The sequence below is a fragment of the Petaurus breviceps genome, unplaced genomic scaffold, assembly GCF_028583685.1.
Source record: "Petaurus breviceps papuanus isolate PSGF00001 unplaced genomic scaffold, PetGlider_PUasm1.0 229, whole genome shotgun sequence".
In the NCBI taxonomy this organism is placed as follows: domain Eukaryota; kingdom Metazoa; phylum Chordata; class Mammalia; order Diprotodontia; family Petauridae; genus Petaurus; species Petaurus breviceps.
In genome coordinates, this window is record NW_027185903.1 from 20,642,817 (window position 1) to 20,655,148 (window position 12,332).

The following is a 12,332-nucleotide window of genomic DNA, read 5'->3' on the forward strand; positions in this document are numbered from 1 at the left end:
GACATGGTAAGATGTACATGACAGGTAGCATAGAGAAGTGTCTAGAGATCTGGTCTTGGAGCCAAGACTTGGATTCAAGTATTGCCTCAGACTTAGATTGACTGTGTGACCCTGAGCAAGTCACTTAAGCTCTGAGTGCCCCAAACAATTCTCTAAGACTGTTACAGAGAAGCTGCCTACCTCCATTGGGAGAGAGCTTTCTTCTAAGAGTTCTCAACATGAATGAAATCCCAGGTCCTATCCCTATTCCCAACATTTACACATCTTCCTTATTAACAACCAGAAGAAGAATATATATATATATAGTTTTTTTGTTTTATCTTTGATACTGCTAGGACCTTGGTTTGGGATCCTGTGCTTAAAATCAACTTTAAAAAGTGTTTTAAAATGGCTTCCTTAAAGTCTCAGTTCAAATCCCACATTCTTCCAGGGGCCTTTCCTAGGACCTCCTATCACTAATGCCCTTCCTAGATCCCCTCCCATATTACTCTGTTTATTTCTTAAATGTATATGGTTGTTTTCCTGTTGTCTTCTCCATGAGAAAGTGAGCTCTTTGAGGACAGGAAGCATGGTTTTTTGTTTTTCTTCACATCCCGAGTGCTTAGTTTAGAGTCTGGCATATAATAAGTACTTAATATTTGCTGACTGATTTTATTTTAAAAAAATAATAATCTTCTTATAAATTTAATAACTCAAAAAATCTACAGAAACTGAAGTTGAATGCCAAATTAAATATCCAATCTGAACTACTTACATTTAAAAATAATAGCATATTTTTAAAATGTATAAAAATAATAAAAATTAAAATCTAATATTTTCTTTGCTTTATGTACTTTTAAAAATCTGTATAGTATAGTATGTATTTATTTAAAAATATAGTCTTAGTTGCTATATATATTTGTTCTGCTGACCCTCCTTTTGGGTAATTTTATGTATGTCTTCACATTTCTTTTTTTTCTTCATATTTGCATTTTTTATGTCATGGCAATATTCCATTGCACAGCTATCCTTTTAAAGTCTAATTCAAATGTCACCTTCACCACAAAGCCTTCCTTGATCAATCCCTGGTTGGTAACATAAAACCTTGATGCTTAGCTTGAGCACTGCACATCTTACTGAGATCTCTTTAAAATTTTAAAGAATTCGTGATTTCATCAATATAGGCATAAGCTCAGTGAGAGAGATTACTACCTTTTCATGCCTCATCAGATGGCCTGCAAGAGTTCTTTGTGCCAGAGGTCAATCTTGTAATGACAAATTGCTCCAGAGTTAGCTAGGAGAGAGAATTCCTGTACTTGAAAATAACTGAAATTTCCTTGGTGATTTCCAGTTTCTAAAGCATCTTTTCTACATTACTTTTGAGGACCTTATGATCTAGGCACTACAGTTACCATCATCCCACTTTTTAGAGGTAGAAATTGCAACTCAGAGATGTTAAATGATTTGCTAGGATTGAAATCATTAAGTACTAGAGGAGAGATTTGAACACAAGTTTTCCTGACTTTTAGCCCAGCCCTCTATCCACATCACCATGCTGCCTTCTACTTTCAAGCCCATTCCCTTGGTAGGACCAACCAAAATTTGCAAAAAACTGATGGCTTCCATGATAGGGTACTGGAGTAGGACTTCTGTGGAGGCTTCCCTATCCCACTTTTGGCTCCTTGAGGTGTTATTTTTTCTTTGGAAAATAGATTTCAAGGCACCAAAAGTTGGTACAGGGAGTGGATGGTCTTACCACAATTCCAATCCTTATGTATCACCCCTCACCCTCAATCTTCCCAAACAAAAATAATTGAATGGATAAATAAATAAATTTGAAAGTTCCTCTGTTCTCTCTATTGATTTTGCTATGGAAAAGGGAGCTCATTTTTCTTGCTTATGGGAAACCCATTCCTCCCCCATGGTTCTGTCCCTGAGCAGTACCAATAACAGCAGGCATAACCAACATATTGCACAAGGCACTCCATGTGACTCATTCTTCCAGATGGCCCTTGTTAGGCTTCATCCAGATTCCACTCTTGGCAATACTAAAGTGATTTAGGGTGTTGGGGGGATAAATAACCTTGTCTGTTAAGATGGGTGATTTCAAAGCACATTCAGTTGTCTGCGGTTGGTCAGGCACACGGTGATGAGTCAGCATACAGGCGATGACTTAATTAAGGCAGCTCTGATGGAGTATAACTTCAACTCTTCTGAACATTCCATCAAAGTAACTAAATTAGACAAATGGACTTTAAAAGCTTCCACTCTTCACTTTTGCTGGGATAGTGGGAGTAGGGGCATGTGTGGAGTTGATTAATTAGTGGAAGGAACATTTCTCCCTTTCAAAATCTTCCAAAATTATTAGGGAATTGTATGAAGAATATTCATTGCTATTATATGTGTGTCTCTGAAGAATTAGCATGGAGCAGGGAAGATGGTTAAGGCACATAGATGATTAGTACCAGGATGAGACTGGTGGTTAAGCACATAGAAGAGAATAGGTATTGGATGGTGGGGCCTTGAGAAATAGAATAAAGAAATAATCACCAAGCCTCACATTACATGAAGCTGAAAGGAGAAAGAAGATTTAAAGATGGATCCAAGGAAAACTAGAAGGCTCAGACTCACTTGGTCCAGTAAATTAAATTCCTACTGTTTCAGTCAAATGGGTATCTCATCCAGGGCACGAGATTTCGAGAAATTCATGCTGCCCTATATGGTAAAACTAAAGGATTCATAGTTCAGCAATGGTGCCAGTTTCCACCATTCCTCCCCAGAAATAAATACATGAATGTCTTCTAGGATAGTTCAAGTATCATATAGCGAAAACATACAAGTGGCAATAACTGCAGGAAAGCAGGAACAATAGATAAGAAAGTGAGCATTCTCTTGATCATCTTTAAGTGTCTGAGGGGACACCCCAGTGATGTTTCACAACAAGAAGAAATATAGGATTGGAATCCAGACAAGAGCTAGTGAAGCTAGTGTTCATCTTTATACAGGCGGTCAACTGAAGCCAAGTCATGCATGAGTTCTCAAAGACCAGTTCAATTAAATAATTAAGCATCTGTTATATGAAAGACACTGGGGATTCTAACATCAAAACAATCGTTGATGCCCAATCAACTGGGAAATGGCTGAATGAGTTATGGTATATGATTGAAATGGAATATTATTGTACTATAAGAAATGACAAGACAGGATGATTTCAGAAAAAAACATGGAAAGACTTACATGAACTGATGCAAAATGAACAGAACCAGGAGAACATTGTACATAGTAACAGCAATATTGTACGATGTAGAACAGTGAATGACTTAGCTATTCTCAACAATACAATGATCCAAGACAATCCCAAAGGTCTAATGATGAAGCATACTATCTGTCTCCAGAGAATGAACTGATATTGTTTGAATATTTTTCTTTCGTTTTTTTCTTTTATCCGAGTACAAAATTACTAACATGGAAATGTTTTACATGATTGGACATATATAACCTATATTTGGCTGCTTACCATCTCAAAGAGAGGGGGAGCTAAAATTTGGAACTCATACTTTAAAAAAATAAACAAATGTTTTAAAATGGTTTTAACACATAATTGGGGGAAAATACACACACACACACACACACAAACCCTCATTAACCTCCCCCCCCCCCACACACACACGCCATCCTTGACCTCAAGGAGCTTCACACATCTACAGAGAAAAATAAAGACAATATAACTGGAGGAGGGAAAAGGTACTAAAATCTGGAGAAGTCAGGTTCACATAATCTCAGTATTGGGGGGAGCTAAAAACTCTAAGAAATGGGGATGGAGACAGCAAATGGATTATTGAGCATGGGGAACTGCCAGTAGAACAGCTGGGCTGGAATGAGATTAAGAAGAGTAATATGAATGGTAAATGGGATGGATCTAGATTGTAGAGGTCTTAATACATGAGAATGATCAATTTACTCCTAAAGGCAATAGGGGGTTTCTGAAGATTTCTGAGCAGGGAGTCATATAATTAAGAAAGAGGAGTAAGGAACCTAGTGAATATATGCAAACAAATGGGATAGGGCTATCATGATTTTAAACCTTTATAAATAAAAAAATGAGAACTGTCCAGACTGGTGGTAGAAGGGCTGGGAAAGAGGAGGTAGAAAGTATTTTCTTAAAATAATAAAGGGAATTGTACAATATATGTATCTGATGACTCATCTCATATTGGCCTAGCTTACAATATCAAATTTATTTCCTGGTAAAATTCCATTAAACTCTAGATTGCATTGACTGAGCTCTTTCCCTTTTACATTCTGTATTCTTTCCCCTGTTTTTCCATTTGCTTCATGGCAGCAGAAAATACTTTGCTCTCAGAAAGGGATGTTTGGCATAAATCAGAAATATTAATCAGCTTCCTCAACTTCTTTCTGATAGAAAACTTAGTTAAACTTAGTCAAGTTCCTTTTATTTAAAGTTCTTGATGTGCCTTAATGGTTTCAAAAAGAAAAGACTTTCCATAACTCAACTCATTTTCTCATTATCAGACTATCTGCCAGTGCTTAGCATACTATAGAAAAGAGAGCTAAATAATAGTTTAGATTTTTCATTGGCTTTCTAGGTAATTTGGGATGTGTACTGCTGGCCGGCATTCATGGAGGCAGCTTCCTTATTCAGGAGTTCCTTATATGGATGAATTCATCATCCAGTTCCTTCCCTATCTGTTTGGTATTATGTAGACACAGAGTATATAAAATATTCTTAACATTCTTAAGGCCAGTATTAGACATATATAGGTGATAAATTAGTAGCACTTCATTTCTTAAGTTTTCCTTCCAATTTTTGGAAATTTTATATTGATATTTTAAAAATTGCTATCACTTCCCAACGACTCTCTTCCAATCTTTGACCCCACTGAAACCTCCCTTGTAATGATGAAGTAGAATGAAGCAAAACTAGTCCACAGATTGCCTAGCCATATCTGAAAATGCAAGCCTCATTCTGTATATACTTAATGACCATGAGAGGTGAAAGGGGGAAGGGAACTTTTTAGATGCCTATGTGCCAGGCACTGTGCTAAGTGCTTTATAGAACTCACACCTGATTTGCACAACCCTGAGAGGGAGTTGCTATTATTATCCCCATTTTGCAGTTGAGGAAACTGAGGCAGACAGACAATTAATTGATTCATTGGCAGTTCTCTGAAGTCAGAATCAGTCACTACACTGATGAGAATTCTAAATAAAAACTTTTAATTTTGTTTTCATTTACCTTACTATTCTCCTAGTTGACCCATTCAGTTATATGAAAGTGTTTTCATTTTTTTTATTAAAACTTTTTCTTATGGATATTGACCTAAAATAATACCATTGTGGATGTGTGTTCAGTGACAAGAGATCACTACCGTCTTCCATGTCTTGTCAGATGGTCTACAAGAGTTATTTCTACTAGAGGTCAGTCAGCCTTATAATGCTTAGCCAAGAGAGTCCCTGTAGTTGAAAACAACTGACATTTCTATGGTGGTGGGGGACATAAACATTTAGTAGGCACCTACTATGTGCTAGTCATTGTGCAAATATTACACCATTTAATCTTCACAACCCTGTGAAGTAGGTGCTATTATTATTCCCATTTTACTGCTAAAAGAACTGAAGCAGACAATAAGTGACTTGCCCAGGGTCAAACAACTAGTGCCTGAGGCTAGATTTGGGCTCAGGTCTTCCTGACTGCAGGACCACTAGGCTACCTTGCTGCCTCAGGCCTATAAAGTGCCCTCACTTCTCTCTCTCTGTCTCTCTCTCTTAGTGTGTGTGTGTGTGTGTGTGTGTGAGACACACATATACATATGCATATGCATAAACATATAGCAATGTAACTTGAGGAGGGAGAAGGCACAAAAATCTGGAAAAGTCAGGACAGACCACATAAGTCTAAAGATACATATATACCTGTATATATGTATCTATGTAAATGTATATATGTTACCAGTGAGGACCCTGTGACTTAGGCACTACATTTATTATCACTACTAATTTACAGGAACAAACTAGGGCTAAGAGATCAAGTGACTTGCCTTTGGTCAAAGAGTTAGTAAATTAAAAAAAAAAATACCATTTGAAGTGGGATTTGAACCAGGTCTTCCTGACTCCCAGATTAGCTCTCTATTTACTACACTATGCTGTGGTCTATTTTAACCCTTATTTACTTTGGTAAGGACTACCAAAATGTTCACTGTGTCAGCAAAGCCTTCAAAAACAAAGGGTCTCCAGACCATGATGAAGCATCAGAGTAAGACTTCCCCAAGGTCCCCATTCCAATTTTTGGTTCTCTGAGGTGTTGGGATTTTTTTTTTAATTTTCCTTTGAAAAAATAGGTTTCAAGGGACCAAAAATTGGTATGAGGTTCCTTGCTCTTGCTGTACTTATTTCTTCTGTCCACCCTCCCTTCCCTCAGTGATCATTTCTCCTTCATTTCGTCCCCATTCCATGGCTCCTCTTTACTTCCTGATGTTCCTAAAAACGGCTTCAGTCATTGTAGCAGAGCACGATTCTGAAATTAGTCTGTCTTTCTGTAGCTCTCATGGGGTGATCACAGATCTGAAGCCAGAAAGGGCCTTAGAGATCATTTAATCCCACCCCCACTTGAACACCATGCTGAATGTGAACCCCTGAAAAAGCTGGAGGGAATGGAGAGAATCCAACGTCAGCTTATTCTTCTTCTTTTTCAATAAAACACAATTATTTTATTGATTTCTTGCAATCAAATACTGCCAACTAGCATTACTTCCATTCATGCACCATTCAAAAAAAAAGGGCAATTCCTTGGTTATTTTTTAAATGATGCATAACATTTTAATACAGCAAACAGAAAGTTAAAACTTATGATGCACCCTGATTAATTATGTAAACTGATACTTTTTTTAAAAAAAGCAGAACTAATAATTTGGTTCCTTTTTTCATAAAGTGGAAATTTAAACATTTCTCCTGACAGTCTTGAGGTTATCATCATGTTAGGAGTAGTGCAAAGTGTGGCACATGTGGGACCATCTAGGAAGGCGTGTAACTGACATGCCTAATTAGAATTGATAAATTGTGCATAACAAATTGCATGCAGTCAATGCATGAGAGAAAGCATCTTTCCAATACAAGGCCACCCTTGGCTCCTGTATTAATTCGATTTTGCATTATCCTTTATGGCATTATAGATTAATTATTACCTATAGCATAACCCTGAAGTTAAGAGAAGGAAAATAACTGCTGCTTGGAAGAAAGTGATTCCGGGTCGCCATTTGGTTTGAATCGGGAGAGAGACCCTTGAGAGGTTAGCGTCTCCAACCTCCAGCTTCCTCAGCCCCGGCCAATTGCAAGGCTGTGCTGGGTACTTCACAGTGACCGTTCTCTACCACGTGGCCAGGCCTCTTCTCCCACACTGGTCCATCCGGTGAGCCTCCACCTGGACCGGACCGTCCTGAGCCTCGCGGTTTTCCCTTTTTGCTGTTTTCACTGTATGATTTCCTCTCCCTTACCACCACCAGTTTAGCCCCTTGTGACCTTCCATTTAACTGTTCATAAGTCCTTTCAGAATATCTTCAGAGAGCTCCAGAAGCGGAAGCTCTGGGGACGGAAAGTCCAAGGAAGGAAGGTTGGGGATGGGAATGTCCTTGGCTTTCCCTGTATCGGTTGGAAACTCCTGCCAGGGAGAAGAGGCTGAAGCAGTCTCTGCAGGGGGAGGCAGGCTCCATAGTTCAGATGTTTCTACAAAGTCAGCATCTACATCCAATTCCTTTTCGAGAGGAGTCTTCTGGAGCCTGGCCTTCTCAGCGCGGAGCTGCTTGTTTTCTCTCCTCAACCTTTCGTTGTCAGCCACAAGAAACTCCACATGTCGCTTTAGGTCAGCGATCTTGGTCGCCTGCTCTTCTATCGTTGTTTTGTCATCTTTGGGGACTTTGCTGCCGGGACACGGCTCTGTTGGGTCTTTTCTCTTCTGAAGAAGAAAAGGAAGAGTGTCTGGGTCCCTGTCAAGGACTGCTGGCACTGTGGCAGGACTAGACTGCTGAGACTTGGGCACACTGAGGCCCTCAGACCCATCCTCGGCCAGCGGCCTGCTGGACATCAGGAGAGGAGGCGTTCCGTCAGGAATCTGCTGGGCTTTCCACCTTTCCTCCCGCTTTGCCCTTTTCCGCCTCTCCTGAATAAGTAAGAGTTGTTTCATGTGGCTATCCCTTTGTAATTCCAGTGATAACTGAGCCTGCTCAGACTGTGTCAGTTTCATGGCTTCAGAAAGATATGCGGCCGCCTTCTGGTGACACAAAATGGCCTCTTCGTATTTGCCTGCAGCCAGTGACCGGTCTGCTTTCCTGCTCTGCTGATGAGCCAGGTTGAGGGGACCGTCCATCACTTCCATAGACGCCGGGGCGCCCCGGCTCCTGGAGGGCCAGGGGAGGGCAGCGCTGGGACCGGCCCGGGAGCCGGGTCAACCGCCGCCGTCGCCGCTTCCTCCTCCCCCTCGTCAGACGCCGCCGCCGCCCCCGGAGCCCGCCCCTCCCCAACGTCAGCTTCTTGTGGTTCATCAGACAGGCTCCCCTGGTTCATTTTTGAAGTTTCCTCCTTATACATCATTGCTTTGCACTCCATTATAGTATGTGCTTTTATATGGATGTTTATAAATATGATGAAATTGCACATTTCTTTGATGCTAAGTGGAACCCCTGGAAAAATTAAAGGAAACTTCATCCACATGAATAAAACCCTGGAGGCTAAAGATTGAGAACAACTATTTACAAACTTAATAGAAAAATCCCTAGTTTTTAGCCTGTGCAAGCAATTAGGCTTGATTATATCACTACACAACCTCTGAGAATATCAATACTCTGAAAAGCTCAGCTGAATTGTCTAAAGCCCTTAACTGAATGAGGAAAAATAAAAACAAATCTAATACCATCACTCAGCAATAGAAAATGGAACCTGGAGAGCACCTGGTGATCACTTTATAAACTGTTATGAGTTTGATGATTTGTGTACGGTTTGTTCAATTTGGGTGGGTGATAAATATGATTACTACCCTAAAGTTGAAACAAATGTCATTTGGTAATGACAAAAAGTTGTTACTGAGCAGATGGGATCACTTTTCTTGCCCACTCATTCATGAAACTCCAATGATGCACTGACAGAAACACACTGGAACCTGGATGTCAGTGGCCCCAGTTTTGCATGTCAGCAAGGTTCCAATATCTCATAAAATGAAATTTCTTTTCAGATAGAATAATTTAAAGAATAACTCTCCAAAGGAAAACCGAGAAAAAGAATGTCTTGATTAAAAGGGGACTGTAGACCTTTAGTATAATCATGTAGAATGTAAGCCTGGAAATTTAACTACTGGAGGTTAAGTAGAAAATGGCTGATGAGGAAAAGGAGGTAGTATAGACTGCTTGGTCAAGAAAGGAAAGAAAGTTTGAGGGAGGCAGTAGCAAGCTGCAAAGTTCTGTGGTTGGGTTCCCCCAACACATATACTCCCCTACACATATAGATGATGTTTGTACGTAGATATACACCAAATGGATACAAAGTAGGTTTTGGTGAGGAGGAAGAATTGAAGATGATAGCAGAGAGGGAAGATAAAACCAGATGACTCCTAAAAGAAACCAGATATTCTAAGAGGTTGGAGAGGAAGGGAGTTCATTTCAGGTATGGGAAATATAAGGCATGGAGATGGGAAATGAAGTCTCATGTATGAGAAAAACAGTAAGAATGCCATTTGGACTGGACTGTACAGTACAGTACATGGAAGGAATTAATTCAATCAATCAACATTAATTAAGGGCCTACTATGTGCCAGACACTATGCTAAGCATTGGGGACATAATTAATAAAAAAGGAAGATAGTTCCTGCCCTCAAGGAGCTTATAATCTCAGTTTAAAACTATAAGAATTGTAAAGTGTAAAGTTAGAAAAAGAAGTTGGAGTAAGGTTGGAAAGGGCTTTAAATTTACTCCTAGAGGTATCAGGGAGTCAGTAGTGTTTAAGTACTAGAGGAATGATGTAAAAGTTGTGGCCTTATCTAAAATCTAGACCCATGACACTGACCCCATGTCAGCGGCCCCAGTTTTGCATGTCAACAAGGTTCCAATGTCTCATAAAATGAAATTTCTTTTCAGATAGAATAATTTAAAGAATAACTCTCCAAATACATTTATATAGTGCTTTTAATGCTTACAAAGTGATTTTGCATGTATCTCATTTGAGCCTCACAGCAGTTCTCTGAAGTAGGTGCTACAGATATTATTCAATCACTCAATCAATAAGTAATTTTAAAATGTTAATAAGTTTTCATATATTTATTGCTAACTACCAGGTACTGTGATAGGAGCTAGAGATACCAAGAAGAAAAATGAAATAGTCTTTGCTTTCAAGATATTCTGTGTGTGTGTGAGACATAAAGAGAGAGAGAGAGAGACAGAGAGACAAAGAGACAGAGAGAGAGACAGAGAGACAGAGACAGCGAGACAAAGACAGAGAGAGAGAGAGAGAGAGAGAGAGAGAGTAAATTACAGCTCAGAAAGATTAAGTAATTTGTGTGTGGTCACATATATATTCATGCTAGGATTGTCATTATAGTACCAACTACCAACCGATAAGATTCTGCTAACATGAAACCAGCTAAGATTTTGTTTCACTGTATCCTTGTGATTTGGGTGTGGAACATTTAAATAGATTAGAAAACTACTCCCCAAACTTGTAATAGTAAAGACAGGGGAATTATGAAATGCAACTAGGGGTAGAAGTGAATATAGGAAATAAAATGAGTTGTTCCTTTTACTTTTCTAATCAAAGGTTCTCTCCTGTGTTCTCTCATATTTGCTTCCAGCTTTTAAAATGGCACAAGGGATGCTATATCATTTGCATTTCCTTCCATATATCTGGAAATAGTATTTAGCCCATAGCTGACAAAACAAAGGCTATGCCTTCTCAAATAGAAACCCTCAACCTAACAACTTTAAGAATATGTTGTTTAAGGAAATACTCTTCCTAGTAGCTTCTGAAACCACTTAAGTCTTTTCTCCCAATCAGTACCCACCATGTTTCCTGAGAAGTCTTCTTGTGAATACATAATGACCAAATGACGCAGTTGCCTTCTCACCCTGGAACATTTCTGCCAGCATGTTAATCAAATCTGACAGTACAGACATGTGCCATACTCATAATCTACCACTTCCACAAAGAAGCAAAAGTGGCTTCTTACTCTTTAAAAAAAAAGGGAGCATTTTATATTTTTTGCACCATTAAAAACAAGCTAATAAATACACAATTAAAGTCAAGAAAGATGTTCTATGGTATATCTATAGCCAAGTTTCATTCATTTGAAAAGTCCTTAGAACTATCCAATTTCCTGAACATATGCCATCTTTCCTACAAGTCCTCCTCCCTTCCCCACACTGCAGTCTCTACTCTATGCTATAACTAATTCCTCTTATCCAGTATTGTTCCTGTAGTTATATATTATGTTGGATTCGCTCAAGAGAAGAGAGACTATAAATAGATCATTCTCCAGCTTAGTCTCTTTCATAGAGACTACATAATTATTCCCTATGTATTTATTGAGCATTTGTTATACGTTTAGCTTTATTCCAAATAGCTACCCGCATTGAGGACTTCATCATTTTTCCTTTACAATTCCTGTCCTGGACTTCCTCCCCCCAATTCCCCACACTCAGGCTCCAAATTGTGACTTTCACGCTATCAGATCAGCTACTCTAGCCATGTTTCAGTTAACTTCCCAACTGTCTTTTTATTGGCTACCCTGCAACCATGAATCAATGTATCTTGCCCTCCCCTCTCCCATTTTCCAGTTCTGTAACCATAATCAAATCAATATTGTCAATACTCCTAGAAATAGTCCATCAATCTACTCTCCTATGCCTCCAATCACCATCCCTATAACTTTCAAAACCCAAAATACCCCTAGCTGACTCCCATTTTGGAGATCAATGTTATGAGAGGCTTAACGTTTTTGAGTAAGGGGAATGATCACAGGGATGTCTGCAGAAGATTGACTTAGCAGGAATGTGTAGGATCAATTGTAGGGAAGAAAAGCTAGCAGAAAGGGAGGTAAGTTATGGGACTAATACTTCAGAAAAGAAGTGATAAAAACAAGGAGAACAAAGACTGGGGGAAAACTGAGAAAAAGAATGTCTTGATTAAAAGGGAACTGCAGACCTTTAGTATAATCGTGTAGAATGTAAGCCTGGAAATTTAATTACAGGAGGTTAAGTAGAAAATGGCTGATGAGGAAAAGGAGGTAGTATAGACTGCTTGGTCAAGAAAGGAAAGAGAGTTTGAGGGAGGCAGTAGCAAGCTGCAAAGTTCTGTGG

At 39.1% G+C, this 12,332-nt stretch overlaps 1 protein-coding gene and 1 pseudogene across 12 annotated transcripts in view; both read right to left on the reverse strand.

The window, feature by feature from the left end:
* PDE4D (phosphodiesterase 4D) overlaps positions 1–12,332 on the reverse strand; it is a 1,918,796-nt gene that overhangs the window by 93,106 nt on the left and 1,813,358 nt on the right. The gene's annotated exons all lie outside the window — the stretch shown is intronic.
* LOC138167456 (nuclear receptor-binding factor 2 pseudogene) lies at positions 7,446–8,437 on the reverse strand (annotated as a pseudogene).